This window comes from Rhinopithecus roxellana, chromosome 5, assembly GCF_007565055.1.
Source record: "Rhinopithecus roxellana isolate Shanxi Qingling chromosome 5, ASM756505v1, whole genome shotgun sequence".
In the NCBI taxonomy this organism is placed as follows: Eukaryota; Metazoa; Chordata; class Mammalia; order Primates; family Cercopithecidae; genus Rhinopithecus; species Rhinopithecus roxellana.
The window spans coordinates 45725607-45739749 of record NC_044553.1 but is presented as its reverse complement, the minus strand read 5'-3'; the positions used below and the strand labels follow the sequence as shown (position 1 = coordinate 45739749).

The window sequence follows — 14143 nt, the reverse complement described above, 5'->3', positions numbered from 1 at the left end:
GGGTTAATGGTGATTTTCTGACTCTGATTTTTGTCCTTTTCCTCTCCAACAACTGGAGAGCAAAGGTACAGAAGGAGAAACGTACAAGGCACGTTTGGAAGACAAAATATAGGTCTATGAAAGATGAATTGGGCACCAGACCCAAGGTCTCTTCTAAGTGTCCAAGCCACATACCCTTATAACAAAACAATTCTGTAAGAAAAGATGACATTTCTGTGGTCTGAAATTTCATGCCTCATGCAACCAGTATTTTTTTTTTTCCTACAAATGACAATCTGCATTGACATTATTAAGGAAATCAGATGGACCCAGCAGAAAATGAAGAATCCATTGATTGTTTTTATTGCAATAGAAGTCCTTTGTAGGCGGACCAGGCAGAGACCCAATTTCATTTGCCTGTAATGTTGTAAACACTGCTAATTGCCTGACTTTAGTAAAACATAGAGACAAAGGAACAATCAAAGGTATTGATTAGAAATTCTATTTGGACAAATTAACTTCACGTTTCAGTGGTCTTCATCTTAGCAACACCAGAACTCTGTGCATTAATAAATGACAGTCATAACATTACCTTTCCTATTGTTTGTACAGTTTTTGATAATATCACTACAGTGCTATTGCACTGATTATTTTCAGGCTGATTACTCTTTCCTGCAGAGGTTGAACTATCAGTAGATAGCCATTCAATTCAATTTAGTAGTTATGACAGTTGGAATAACTACATTGCATCTTAATGTGTGTGTCTCATGCATAAATCACACTGTTTGCTAAGCAATAATGAACAGAGAAGCAGCTAGTAGATTGAAAAGCAGTCCTCAATAGAAGACTGTGTTCTAGGCTGGAAAGTGGAAATTCACTGAACATCTGAAAGTCCAGTGGACCCTGGCTTCAACTCTGGGGCCTAGAGTCCATCAGAATGTGGGCCACATGGTTGGTGCTTAGTACGTTTTTGTTGACATGGCATCCTTTTAATGTTTATAAAAGTTGCCTTAACTCTCTAGTCTGTGGGTATTTTCTCATTCATTCATCTATTCATGCATTGATTCCTGGTGGCTCAGTGTTGTGGGAGTTATGAAGAATCATGCATGGACTTTGCCCACTGAGCTATAGTTCTGTAAATGTTACAAAACAAGTGCACAGTAGTTTTAGTAGCTCAAGGTGCTGTTGGGAAAGGTGGTATGAGTTCAACTCTTGGCTCTGATACTTACCAACTATATGACCTTGGGCAACTTGCATAACCTCCCTAAGTCCCAATTATCTCCTCTATGAAATGGGGATAAATCATAGTAATATCTGTATTGTTGTTGGAGGACTGAGAGTGAGCTGGCCGGGCGCAGTGACTCACACTTGTAATCCCAGCACTTTGGGGAGGCCAAGATGGGTGGATCACTTGAGGTCAGGAGTTCAAGACCAGCCTGGCCAACATGGTGAAACCCTATATCTACTAAAAATAAAAAATTAGCCAGGTGTGGTGGTATGTGCCTGTAGTCCCAGGTACTTGGGAGACTGAGGCAGGAGAATAGCTTGAACCCAGGTGAGGAGGTTGCAGTGAGGTGAGATCATGCCACTGCATTCCAGCCTGGGTGATGGAGTGAGACTGTCTCAAAACACACACACACACACACACACACACACACACACACACACACACACACACGAGAGTGAGTTTGTAAAGTGCCTGGCTCTTATCTCAGGAAATGTGAGCTATTGTTTATTCTGAGAGTTCGCTCATCACTTCCAGCTTGGACCAAGATAGGTGGTGGTAGGGTTATCAGAGATGGCCTCAGGATGGGCCAAGCTTGGGTACCCTGAGCTATGGGGGGAGGTGGGGCCTTGTTGGGGTAGGAGCTGAAAGCCAGAGCCTGGGACAGGTGTGCATGGGATGGGTATAGGGTGCAAGTCCCCCTGGCTGGAGAGGAGGGAGGTGAGATGACACTGGGAAGACAGGTACTCATCACAGAGGGACTTGTGGGCACCTGCAGACTGCCATGTGACTCAAATTTTCCCCAAGAATCAGGCCAGTTGTCACAGGTGCAGGGGGAGGTGACATGGTAAAAATCAGTGTATTGAGGCCTGGCTGCTCTGGAGATCAAGTATTTTATCCTATAAATGAAATTCAGTCACTTTTCAGTCAAGCAATTTCTTAAATTAAGGCAAGCAGGAAACACAGGCATTTTCTAACTTTTACATCATCCATCTCTAAGACTCTGTGGGAGCTTCCAATGGAGGACAGATGAGTGGAGCTGAAAACCAGAGAGCTATCTTCTACAAGGGTAAAAGGAGAAGCGCTACCAATTATTTTCTAACCCTTTCATTTTCCTCTGTTTTGTACCCTTTAAAATGACATGGCAAATATTTTCCCATAAATGATTAGACTCCAAAATTGCTTTGGCTCATAGAATGTCCATAAGCTCCACCCACACTTCCCATCTCTCAGTGTTTTTCATTTCTGTCCCTAAGAGCCTGATCTGTTGGGGTCAAACTGCTATGCAGGCATTCTGCAAAGCTGGGCTCCAGCCCCGGAACTGCCGGTCTCAGCTCGGCTTCCTCTTTCAATTCTCTCTTCAGCTACAACACAGCTCACGTAGCTTCCCTCAGAAGCGTTTTACCCCATCCAAAGATATATCTTGGCAGAGAAAATCAAGGCAGATTTTGTTTAAAAAGGTAGGAGATAGCAAAGCCGCTTTCTTCCCTGGAAGAAAGTCTATATACAGACAACCTGCTAGCTTCATCCTCCAATGCCTGTGGACTACAGTCGAAGGGAAAATATCTTTAAAAGAAAAATGTGACCGCCTATAGAAGCTTGTAGGGAAAAGATCCCACCCAGCTAAGCAAACATGGATGAAATGGGAAGGCAGCTTAATGCCATGGTGGTGCAAGACCGGTTCTGAGACCAGGTTGTTTGATTTGAGTTAGAATGACCCTGATTGTTGTCAGAGGGCAGGGCGTGCCCTGGGTACAGTGCAGTCCAACAGAAACAGGTGAAACTAGCTTTCCTCTGAGCTCGCTACTAAGGGCAGCAACTGAGGAATGTTTGACAGCTTATCGAGCACAGGGGCACATTCTGACCACAGCCCTGTGACGAATGAGCTCTCTGGCTTGTTTCGCAGGCGGGGAAACAGACTCAGAGGCCAATGGCTTGCCCAGGATGTCCCAGAGCTAGCACCTGGCAGAGTCAGGGCTTCTGGGGGTCCAGCTGCATACCTCATGTTTTTTCTGTGGAACCATGCCACTGTCATTTGGAACGCAGCCAGCAGGGTGAGGTCCACACTGCTAGTGGACTGACCCCATGCCTGAGCTTGGTGTGATGGTCTTAGCTCCATGTGAGTAACTAAACCGCTTTCAGCTTCAGTTTCCCCAGCTGCATGAGGAGGGGACTGACTCCAACTCACACCTTCCCAGAAGGAAGGCATAACTATGGCACACAGGAGAAATCGGGAGGAACCAGACTGCATGGCTTCCTGTGAATTCTGTCCCTTGGAGGATGGTATGTTAAATGTGATATTAGACTAAATGGGACAGAAAAGGAAGCCTGCTAGTCCCATGTGTTTCCCCTGGATATTGCATCAGGCTGTGTCTGAAAAACTTGGCCTGCTTTCTTCTCAACTGGACTTTGGCACCCTGCTGTACCAGAGACCAAGAACCTGGGTGCCAGAGCAGATGGATCGGGGATGGAGGACCAAATCCACTACTTCCGAACTGAAGACTTTGAGCAGATCGCTTGGCTTAGCCAAGACTCAGTATCTTTTTCTGTAAAATGGGGACAAAAAGGACTGCCCTCTCCCCAAGGCTGTTGTGAAGAGTGAGACAGTGCGTGGACTGTGCTAGGCACGTTGCCTGGTGTAAGAACTGTCCCATAAATGATGGGTCACTTTTCTTGCTAATGTGTGTTCAGTACTTATACTGTGTCAGGCACTGCGCTACTCACTTTCCATTAATTAACTCAATCCTTTTTAATGACAGAATCCAGGTAGAGATCTTCACGTAGTTCCTGGCACATAGGAAATGCTCAGAGCGGTGCCTATTGTTAATGGAATGTCCTGCACAGTTAAGCCTGCCTAAGTCTGGGCTCTGCCCTGAGCTGCTGCTTCCATGGGGACTAATCGCCATGACTTGGGTCATGTAATCTCTCAGTGGCTCCCTTTGTTGCAAATCCATTCATTGCACAAGGCCTGGCTCAGCAAGCCACTTCTTCATGGTTTAGTAGTTTGCTGGTGGAGACAGATGTGTGAGCCAGTGGTTGCAATGCAGTGCTCCAGGAGTGCCTGAGCAGGGGTGAGCAGAAGGGTCGCCATGGGGAACCAGAGGGGACAATCGCCTTTGTTTTGAGGGGGTGGTTCAGGGAAGATCTGATGGAGAGAAGGTAATAGTTGAGTTGGGTGTTGAAAGAATGGGAGTGTGTTGGGCAGAGGCAGGGAAAGGGCATATTCAGGACACTGTAGGACATTGGAGATGGTCTAGAGGCAGATAGTGAAGGGCCTGGGTGGCCAGGTTGTCTAGCTTTTCTCTGGAGGCCTCGGAATATTTTCACAGATCTTGAGCAGGGAAGAAGCTTGATTACCTTTGCCTCTTAGAAGGATCACCAGGATTGTGGTATGGAGGATGGAGGGGAGAGGGCAGCCAGCTTCAGGCCTATGGTGGGAGCACAGGCCAGACACTGAAGAGGGCAGTGGCAATGGAGGGGAGCCAGGGGACACATTTGAGAGACACACAGGAGAAAAGGCCGGCTGGACTTCCTGACCACATGAGGTAGGAGAAGGAGAGAGAAGCCCACAGTGACTTCCCCTGTGGGAAATTCTGACTTGGCCTCTCACAGTGAGGGCTGAGAAGAGGCCACCAGAGGTGGCGTTTGATAACTCACTGGTTTCCGTAGAAAATAGGTGGAGGGATGGTAGCTGGAGATGTGTCCTCTCCTTTCGCCACTGGACAGAGGCCCAGAATCCACAGGGACCTAGAAGGAGTTCCTCAGTGGGATGGGGCAGGTCAGGAGGCTCACTGGCTAGTTGTACCTGCCTCTGTGCAGGAGTAGCTTTGAGAAGCCAGGGGCGGCTGGGAGGGTCATGAGTGGAGCAGAATTGTGTGCTGAGAGGAGAGCTGAGGTCTCTGAGGATGTTCAGCCTGGGCAGAGAGGCCAGGGAGGGACCTCGAAGGTTGTCACCCTCAGCGATCCTGCACACCTCCACGCAGGGACGCTCACTGCGTTGCCAAGGTCAAACTGGATTTGGGCTCAACGTAGGGGAGACCTTGTTTCCTCCTCTACAAAATGCTGATAAATTACCTATATCAAAGACAGTGGAGGGTGGAATGTGAAATTCATGAAAAGCCTCTCTTTTTTTTTTCTGAGACAGGGTCTCTCTCTGTTGCCTAGGCTTGAGTGCAGAGGTGCAATCATGGGTCACTGCAGCCTTGACCTTCTGGTCCTCCTGCCTCAGCCTCCCTAGTAAGTGGGACCACAGGTGTGTAGCCATCAAGCCCAGCTAAATTTTGTATTTTTTGTGGAGATGGGGTCTCTTTATGTTGCCCAGGCTGGTCTCAAACTTCTGGGCTCAAGTGAATCCTCCTGCTTGGGCCTCCCAAAGTGTTGGGATTACAGGCATGAGCCACAGCTGGCCCATGTAAAGCCTTTTTACTGCCCCCAGCAGAGAGGATGCACTTCGCAGTGGTGAGATGCCCCTGAAGAAACTGTTCCCTCTTCCACCACCCAAGGGCCCAGTTCCCTGGAAATTTCAGCAAAGTAGGTTTGGTTGCTTGATGATTGATGTAGAAGGGCTTTGGATCAAGTAACTTAGATGTTACCTTCCCACAGTACATCTTTGCTGGGTGAGCACATGTATCTGATGTGGCTGCAATGTGTTTTAGCTGAAAATGAGTCATTAATAAAAAAGGTAGGGAGTTTCCTTAGCCCTGTTTGCTTCAACACAAGATAAAATAAGGAATGCAAAATGGCAATAGTCTGCCGGGAAAACTGGACTGAGTACACCTAGGTTGGGGGTGGTCAAGACTCTTGATCTTAAGCCGGACGTGGTGGCTCACGCCTATAATCCCGGCACTTTGGGAGGCTGAGGCGGGTGGATCACCTAAGGTTGGGAGTTTGAGACCAGCCTGACCAACATGCTGAAACCCCATCTCTACTAAAAATACAAAAATTAGCCTGTGTGGTCAGGACCTGTAGTTCCAGCTACTCGGGAAGCTGAGGCAGGAGAATTGCTGGAACCTGGGAGGTGTAGTTTGCGGTGAGCCAAGATAGCGTCACTGCACTCCAGCCTGGGCGACAGAGCAAGACTCCGTCTCCACACACACACAAAAAGACTCTTGACCTTATTGGAGGCAGGTTGGTACACTGGAATGAGTGGGAGATTTGGGATCAGGGAACCTGGGATGGAACCACGTCTTTCTCCCTTCCCAGCTGTGTAACCTTGGACAAGTCACTTAACCTCCAAGACTCACTTTCCTCCTTCATCAAGTGCTGTGTAAAGAATGCAGGAGAGTGATTTAAGCAAAGCCCCCTAGCTGCCTGGCATATAGTAAGTACACAGGTAATTTTAGCCAAATCTATAGCTGAACCAGCTGATGGCAGAAAGATATTAACTGGAGCAGTTTCTTATCCTCCTACCTCCCTGCTGCATCTTCCCATGCTGTCCCCAGACATTTCCCCTGGAGTTCTGTCTGTGGGTTGTCATTTTGTCTGCTTGCCTTTCATCCTCCAAACGTCTTGTTAATCGTACAGGAAGTGGGTGGGTAATGGGCTTCTCTGTTGTTCCACTGGCCTCCCAGTGAGTCTTACTGTTTTGCTTTCCTCACCACGGGGGCTTCTCACACCCTCTAATGACTGTTTTCCTTTCAGAAATGGCATATTTTTAGACAAAAAGCATTTCCTGGGGCTCATCACCAATTCCCTGGCAGATCTCTGACTTCTCAGCAATTTTCCCTGCTTCTCTCTGGTCACATAAAACCCTCCCTGGCAGCATAAGCACAGGAAATGCAGAAACCACAGGCTCCCCAGCAGTCTTCACTGCTCTGAGCCCATACCCAGTGCTGGGGGCCAGGACCTGGGCTGGGCAATCCTTAGTTGAGGCATGAGGTCCCAGCTGCTGGGACAGCAGAGGCTGTTGCTTCTGGCTGCTGTCCTGCCCCTCCCCAGCTGTCCAGCTCACCTCTGTCAGTGTTAGAGGGTAGGGTGGTAGTGTTTTCAAAGTTACCAAAACCATGCCCCTTTCTGAGTCAAGCCCAAGTTCAGATGATTCCCTTCCCCTCTTAGTAACAGCCATAGTCAGACACACCTGGGTTTGAGTCATGGCTTAGCCCTTGGCTAGCTTGAATGCTCTAAGCCTCAGTTTCTTCATTTGTAAAATGGGGGCTATATTAGTAAACCTCACGAGGCCATCGTAAAGATGACATGGAATACAGTGGGTGAGTATAATGCTTAGCCCCATGCCTGGCACTTGCTTGTTTTTATTTTTTCTGATCTAAATAATTACAATGATTTAATTATAATTTTAAATTTATAAAAATTGTTTTATAATTCTTTAAATATAATTATATTTCTTTTCCCTCTCCCATAGGCTGTGAGTCCCTGGAGGGAAGGGGCAAATTTTTTTTTTTTTTTTTTTTTTTGAGACGGAGTGTCACTCTGTTGCCCAGGCTGGAGTGCAGTGCCAGGATCTTGGCTCACTGCAACCTCCATCTCCCAGGATCAAGTGATTCTCATGCCTCAGCCTCCCGAGTAGTTGGGATTACAGGCACATGCCACAACACCTGGCTAACTTCTGTATGTTTTGGTGGAGACTGAGTTTCACCATGTTGGTCAGGCTGGTCTTGACCACCTGGCCTCGTGTGATCCACCTGCCTCAGCCTCCCAAAGTGTGGGCATTACAGACGTAATCCTGCCAAGATCATCATCTTTTTTTTTTTTTTTTTTTTTTTTGAGACCAAATCTTGTTCTGTCACCCAGTCTGGAGTGTGATGGCACAATCTTTGCTCACTGTAACCTCTGCCACCCAAGTTCAAGTGATTCTCTTGCCTCAGCCTCCCAAGTAGCTGGGATTACAGCCACATGCCACCATGCCCGACTGCTTTTTTGAATTTTTAGTAGAGATGGGGTTTCACCATGTTGGCCAGGCTGGTCTGAACCTCCTGACCTCAGGTGATCCACTCACCTCTGCCTCCCAAAGTGCTGGGATTACAGGCATGAGCCACCACACTCGGCCTGATCTAAATACCCAGTAAATGTGTAAGGGGCTGAGAAGGGTGAACTAATGCCTTTATGGCCCCAAAGAGCTGGGTTCCCTGCCCTCAGGGAACTTCAGTGGGGAGCCCAAGGGTCATTGAGAAGAGTCATTGAGAGGTATGGAAAGGGCATGTGGCTGGACTGGCAGGGCAGTAAGGGTGGTTGTGATTGGGTGAGGAGGGTGGAGGAACTGCAGGTGCCTGCCCTTTCTAAGCCTCTCTACATAATAAAAACTGAATAGTCATGCATTTCTATTTGTCTCAATTCATTCATTTGGTTGATTCCGATTTTTGGAGCACTAACTCCAGAAGGTTCTTCTAGGCAAATCTCCATTCACTATTCAGCTCACCCCTAGACCACTGTGAAATGTGTAGCACTCAGACTGCCTCTTGCTGCTCCTATGACCATAACAGATACAGCTAATGGATTACAGTATTCTGTTGCCCTTAGCCTGATGTCATCTTAAAGCCCTTCTGCATAAAGCAGCCATTCCTGATGGAGTAGAATCCTCACTTGTGTTTAAAGCTACTTATTTATCAGCTGGGCGCCATGGCTCATGCCTGTAACCCCAGCACTTTGGGAGGCCGAGGCTGGTGGATCATTTGAGGTCAAGAGTTCGAGACCAGCTTGGCCAATGTGGATGGTGATACCACATCTCTACTAAAAATACAAAAAAATTAGCTGGGCATGGTGGCGAGTGCCTGTAATCCCAGCTACTCAGGAAGCTGAGGTAGGAGAGTTGCTTGAACCTGGGAGGCAGAGGTTGCAGTGAACCAAGATTGCACCACTGTACTCCAGCCTGGGTGACAGAGCAAGACTCTGTCTCTAAATAAATAAATAAATAGACAAACAAAAACAAAAAAAAACCTACTTACCATCTCTGGCCTAGACCTTAGATCACTGGGTATGTCCTGAGGCCTTCAAACCTTATAATTTCTCCTGCAAAAATACTACCATGCTTCAATTCTCTCCACCTTTCTTTATGGAAGCTTTTCTTACCCATTACTAGAAAGATTAGAGAGGTGTTAGGTATTAGGAAGATGAAAAGGAGGCAGACGAAAGGACTGAGTCTTCCTCTATCTACTCATACTTTCAAGGTGTTTGGCAAAATCTGAAGTTTTGACTTAAAATGATAGAGTTAAATGCAATTCTTTCTGTATTTTTGTCTTTTCCAATTCTGTATTAAGCATGTACTACTTTTCAAAGTAGGAAAAATGTATTTTATAAATGAGTAATTTTATAAAAATATAATTTTGTTACATTTAAAAATTGAGTAATTTTATTAAAATTTTTATTCAAAATTTTATGAAAATGCATTTTACTTCAAAAATTTCATAAAAATTTCTTAGACTTAATATTATATACCCTTTCATACCTTTGTGACTATAATACTTAATAAAAAATAAAACCTGGTCTTTGGGTTTGTACATAGGAAACACCCTCTTCTCTGAACAAATCTCTCATTTATAGTCTTTTAAAATTCAAAGAATGCATTCCAGCTGGCTGCGGTGACTCATGCCTGTAATCTCAGCACTTTGAGAGGCTGAACCGGGAGCGTTGTTTGAGGCCATGAATTTGAGACCAGCTTGGGCAACATGGTGAAACCTTATCTCTGCAAAAATTATAAAAATTATCCAGGTGTGGTGGTGTGTGCCTGTAGTCCCAGCTACTCAGGAGTCTGAGGTGGGAAGACCCCTTGAGACTGGGAGGTCGAGACTGCAGTGAGGTATGATTGCACCACTGCACTCCAGTTTGGGTGATAAAGGGACACCTTGTCTCAGAAAAAAGAAAAAAAAAAGGATTCCATGAAGACGAGGAAGGTGATGGAATGTCATCCAACATTGAGAAAAATGTGCCATGCCCATCAACTCCTCTGTTCTCTTGGGGGAAGTGTTACCGCAGGGAGGTCTTAGCCATTGCTCCATCCCTTTCTTGCTTCTTCTCAACGAGCTTTGTTAATAACTGGAATCTGCTGGGCCATGTTTTTAGTAGAAGGCAGGGTCACTTCACTCAAGGAGTTTTGCAACAGCCAGTCTTTCTCTGCTCTGGGCTGTAAAGCCTGGTGCCAGGCCTCCTGGGCAGTCCTTAAGGTCCCAGTTCTCTCATCTGTCCATCTGCCTGATGACTGGGTGAATGGGCAGCCCCAAGCTTCTCAGCCTCCCTGCCTGAGCCAAGTTGGAAAATGAGGGTGGCCTCTTTTTGGGAAGTTGGTGATCTTCAATTTAAAGGGTGGGGAGCAGAAAGCATCACTCTGGCTTTGAGCCCAAGCCGAATCCCCTCTCCCATGGTGAGGAAAAGGAGAAAAACTGACACTGTGCTCTTCCTTTGATAATCAGTACTCTAAATGGTTGAGACCCAAGTGGGCCAAGAGCTGAGCTGAGAATTCTGAATACGCCAACATGCTCATAAAACTATATTCCTTAGGGTGGGTATGGTGGCTCATGCCTGTGATCCCAGTGCTTTGGGAGGCTGAGGCAGGAAGATTACTCGGGCCAGGAGTTCAATGTTACATTAAACTAGGATCACGCCACTGCACTCCAGCGCAGGCAACAGAGTGAGATCCAGTCTCTCAAGGCACGTGCGCACACACACACACACACAAACTGTTCCCTGAAGCCCTTTAAATTATTAGAAGAAAAACAGAACTGTGGTGGACTAATGTTTAATGCTTACCATACCTCATCATGACGTTTTCAGATCAAGTGGGATAGCTCTGGGCAGTGGAGCTTAGGTACATTAAGTAAATACTTCATGACCATTAGTAGCTGTACAAACAAGTGGGCATGAGGTGGAGGCTTGGCCAGCCAGAGAGTCCAAGGTTCACAGGGAGGAAAGGAGCCAATTTACTGGAACTGGATTATGAAACACATAAACCTTAAGTAAAAATATTACTAGCCTAGCAGAATTCTCATGGAGTCTGGGTGGCAGTTCTATAGTTCTGTGGTTGTCAGTCCAGGCTGTCTTTAGATCTGAACTGGTCTGGGGTGGGCCTTTGTGTTATTTTATAAGTTCCCTAGATGATTCTAATGAGCTTCCAAGGGTGAGAACCACTGCCACAGTTAAACGGTCTCAATATGTATTAATCACAAATCCCCTGATAACGCCACAGGGTTGGACAGCTTAACTCATGTTAGGAATCACATTGAGATTTGTGAACCATCCATCTCAGGAGCGGGTGGCAGGGCTTGATCCAAAGGCAAATTAGTATTCCATGGAGCCTTGGTTCTCAACCTTGGCTGTGCATCAGAATCCTCTGGAGGTCGTGATAAAACCCAGACTGTGGGGCCTCATTCTCAGAGTTTCTGATTCATTAGGTCTGGGGTGAGACCCTAACATGTCTAACAAGTTCCCAGGTGATGCTGATGCTGCTGGTTTGGGGACCACACTTCGGGAATCACTGTCATGGACACAGGTCTTGGCTCTGAGAGGCACTGCTGGGGAAGCAGAGAGAGCAAGGATCTGGGAGGTGGTTAGGACTTAGGTTTGGGTCCATGGTTCATGCAGGTGCAGTATAGACAAGGGTAAGCCATGTGACCTCTTTTGAACCCAGTATTCTTACTTACAGTCTGGGGTAATATTTGCTGCTTTGCCTTTCCCCAAGCATTGAGTGGGATAATGAGTAATCATTGGGCTTTTATCATGTACTGTGCATTTTACATGTGTTATTCCCATTAATCTTCTCAACATTTATAGGAAGTGGGTCCTATTTTACAGACCCAGAAACTGAAGTTTAGGAAGCCTCAGTTCTTGTTAAGAGCAGTCCTTGTGTTAGAGGCAGTTCCAGCTGACCCCAGGGTTCAAGCTCTCAACCGTTGTACGATCCCTGACCCTCAGTGGGAATACCCTGTGCACACCCACACTTGCCAAACAACTTCTAGCTGTGGTTTTTCTAAGCGCGGGTAGGATTTGATGTAAGGGACACCTGGTGGGCAAACCACTGTGCAGCAGTGAGCAAATCCCAGTTCAGGTCTGAGCAGCGTGGGAAGTTTCCAGAAGAAAACATAGCACATCAAAGACTCATTTACCGCATTTGAGAATGGGCCACTCTGATAAGGTAGAGGCATTAATTAGGAGGAAAAAGTAGCCTAGCAAATGTTGCAGGAAGGCCAGGAGGCTCTTGAACAGCCTGACATAAGCCCAGGAAAGCTGCTTCCTAGAAGGCCTAGTACCAGATCATAAACTCTGCAGCTGACTCATTAATCCAGTAAAAGTGGCTGCAAAGCTCTCTGGGAAAGGATGGATTTGAAGAAAGGAAAACATTGCTTCTATGAGGAGACCAGAAGAAGCCATGGAGTGGAACCCAATATGTGCAAATCAGGCATTGTGAGCTCAAGAGCAGTTCCAAGGAGCTCACAGACACAAGGAGCCCCTAAGCAAAGGTTCTGCTGTGCAAGCAGGAAACCCCTGAGAGATGTGTACCTTTTGGTCACTGTGAACAAGATCCTATGGTCAGGAATGAGTGGGACAGGTGATCACTGAAGTCCATTTCAGTATTTAATTCTAATCACCCTCTAAGTTAGATTCATGCTTCATTGGTCTACCAGATTTATTTCCCAGGGTCAGTAAACATTTGGATAGGAATACAATGAATGAAAAAAGAAACTATCAGAATCTGATGAAACATCATGCCAAAGTTTACTAGGAATAAAAAGTTATAACTATTAAATATAAGTAGGAATGCTGTGTAATAATCTATAAAAAATGAGGTAGTCATGAGGATTCAGACAAAACAATGGATGTCTGAAAAGTGTTTTGAAAACTGGAATTATTAGAATAAAGGTATATATAACAGTTGGGATAATTTTCTGGATGAAGATATGTGAAAAGCAACTTTACTAAGTGATTACAATATGTACTGTATAAGCATTTCATATGACCTGCAAAGAGAAGAAGGAAATCATGTGCTTTCCAGGAGGTAAAATGCTCAGCTGACTGAGATGCTGGAAGGTCTTATGGGGTCATATGAATGGGCAGGAAAATAGAAGATGACCTTTGATGCAGACAAAGCCATTATGTGTTTAGGGAAAATTACCACAAACAACCTATAAAGTGGTTTCCTCTAACCTAAAGGGTATAAACCAGAGAAGAATTTTGGTGTTCGCAGCTTGTTTCTTACCTGCGATGCTAGTTTGGTCGAGATGGCTAACCAAGACTTTAAAATAACTATACGTCCTTAGAATAAAGGAACCATAGAGATCATGTGATCTGTTGATGGCTTTTATTTTATAGATGAGAAAACAGGCCCAGAGAGCTGAATGGCTTGTTCAATGTCCTATATCTACTTAGAAAATGTTTTGTATACCAGATGCAAAACATCAGTCCACCTTTCACGAAACTAAGATACCTGACAAAGGCTGCCTTAAAGAGTATGGGGGAATTTCCAGAACCTTTTTATTTCTAACCACTCTCTGAGTCACCCGCTAGGAGTTCTAATTGCACCACCATTAGGTGAAAAGTTGACCAAATGGTCCCTGAGCATATTCCATTGCATGGCTGTAAAAGTCAAATCATTGAGATGGACAGATAGATACCTCATGACTAGTAACATTTTCCACGTAATCTTATGTAAATGATTCCTAATAAATTACACAGACAGGACTTTGCAGTAAAATCGCAAGTGAATTTAGTGCAGGGATAATGACAGCCCAAACATCTGTTGGTTTTGGAAGTAAGTCTTCCTATTTTAGAACTAACATTGAATCATCAGGAGATGGGGCTTGATAGAACTTCAGAGGAATTTTAGATCTCCACCAAAAGATCAAACTCCTCTGCCCTGTGTTAATTAGAAACGATAGACATCGAGGACTATGATTGTCTCCCTAGTTTCCTGCATACCTATTTCTACCTTGACAACTTACCACAGAGTAGAGACAATAGCGATTAGAGAGTTTTGATGCTTTTACTGTGGGACTGGTG

At 45.6% G+C, this 14143-nt stretch overlaps 1 protein-coding gene and 1 long non-coding RNA gene across 4 annotated transcripts in view; one reads left to right on the top strand and one right to left on the bottom strand.

Moving 5' to 3' along the window:
* The window catches only part of LIPC (lipase C, hepatic type), a 160783-nt gene that overhangs the window by 90469 nt on the left and 56171 nt on the right, over positions 1 to 14143 (bottom strand). The window lies entirely within an intron of this gene.
* The window catches only part of LOC104670897, a 65739-nt gene that overhangs the window by 19094 nt on the left and 32502 nt on the right, over positions 1 to 14143 (top strand). The gene's annotated exons all lie outside the window — the stretch shown is intronic.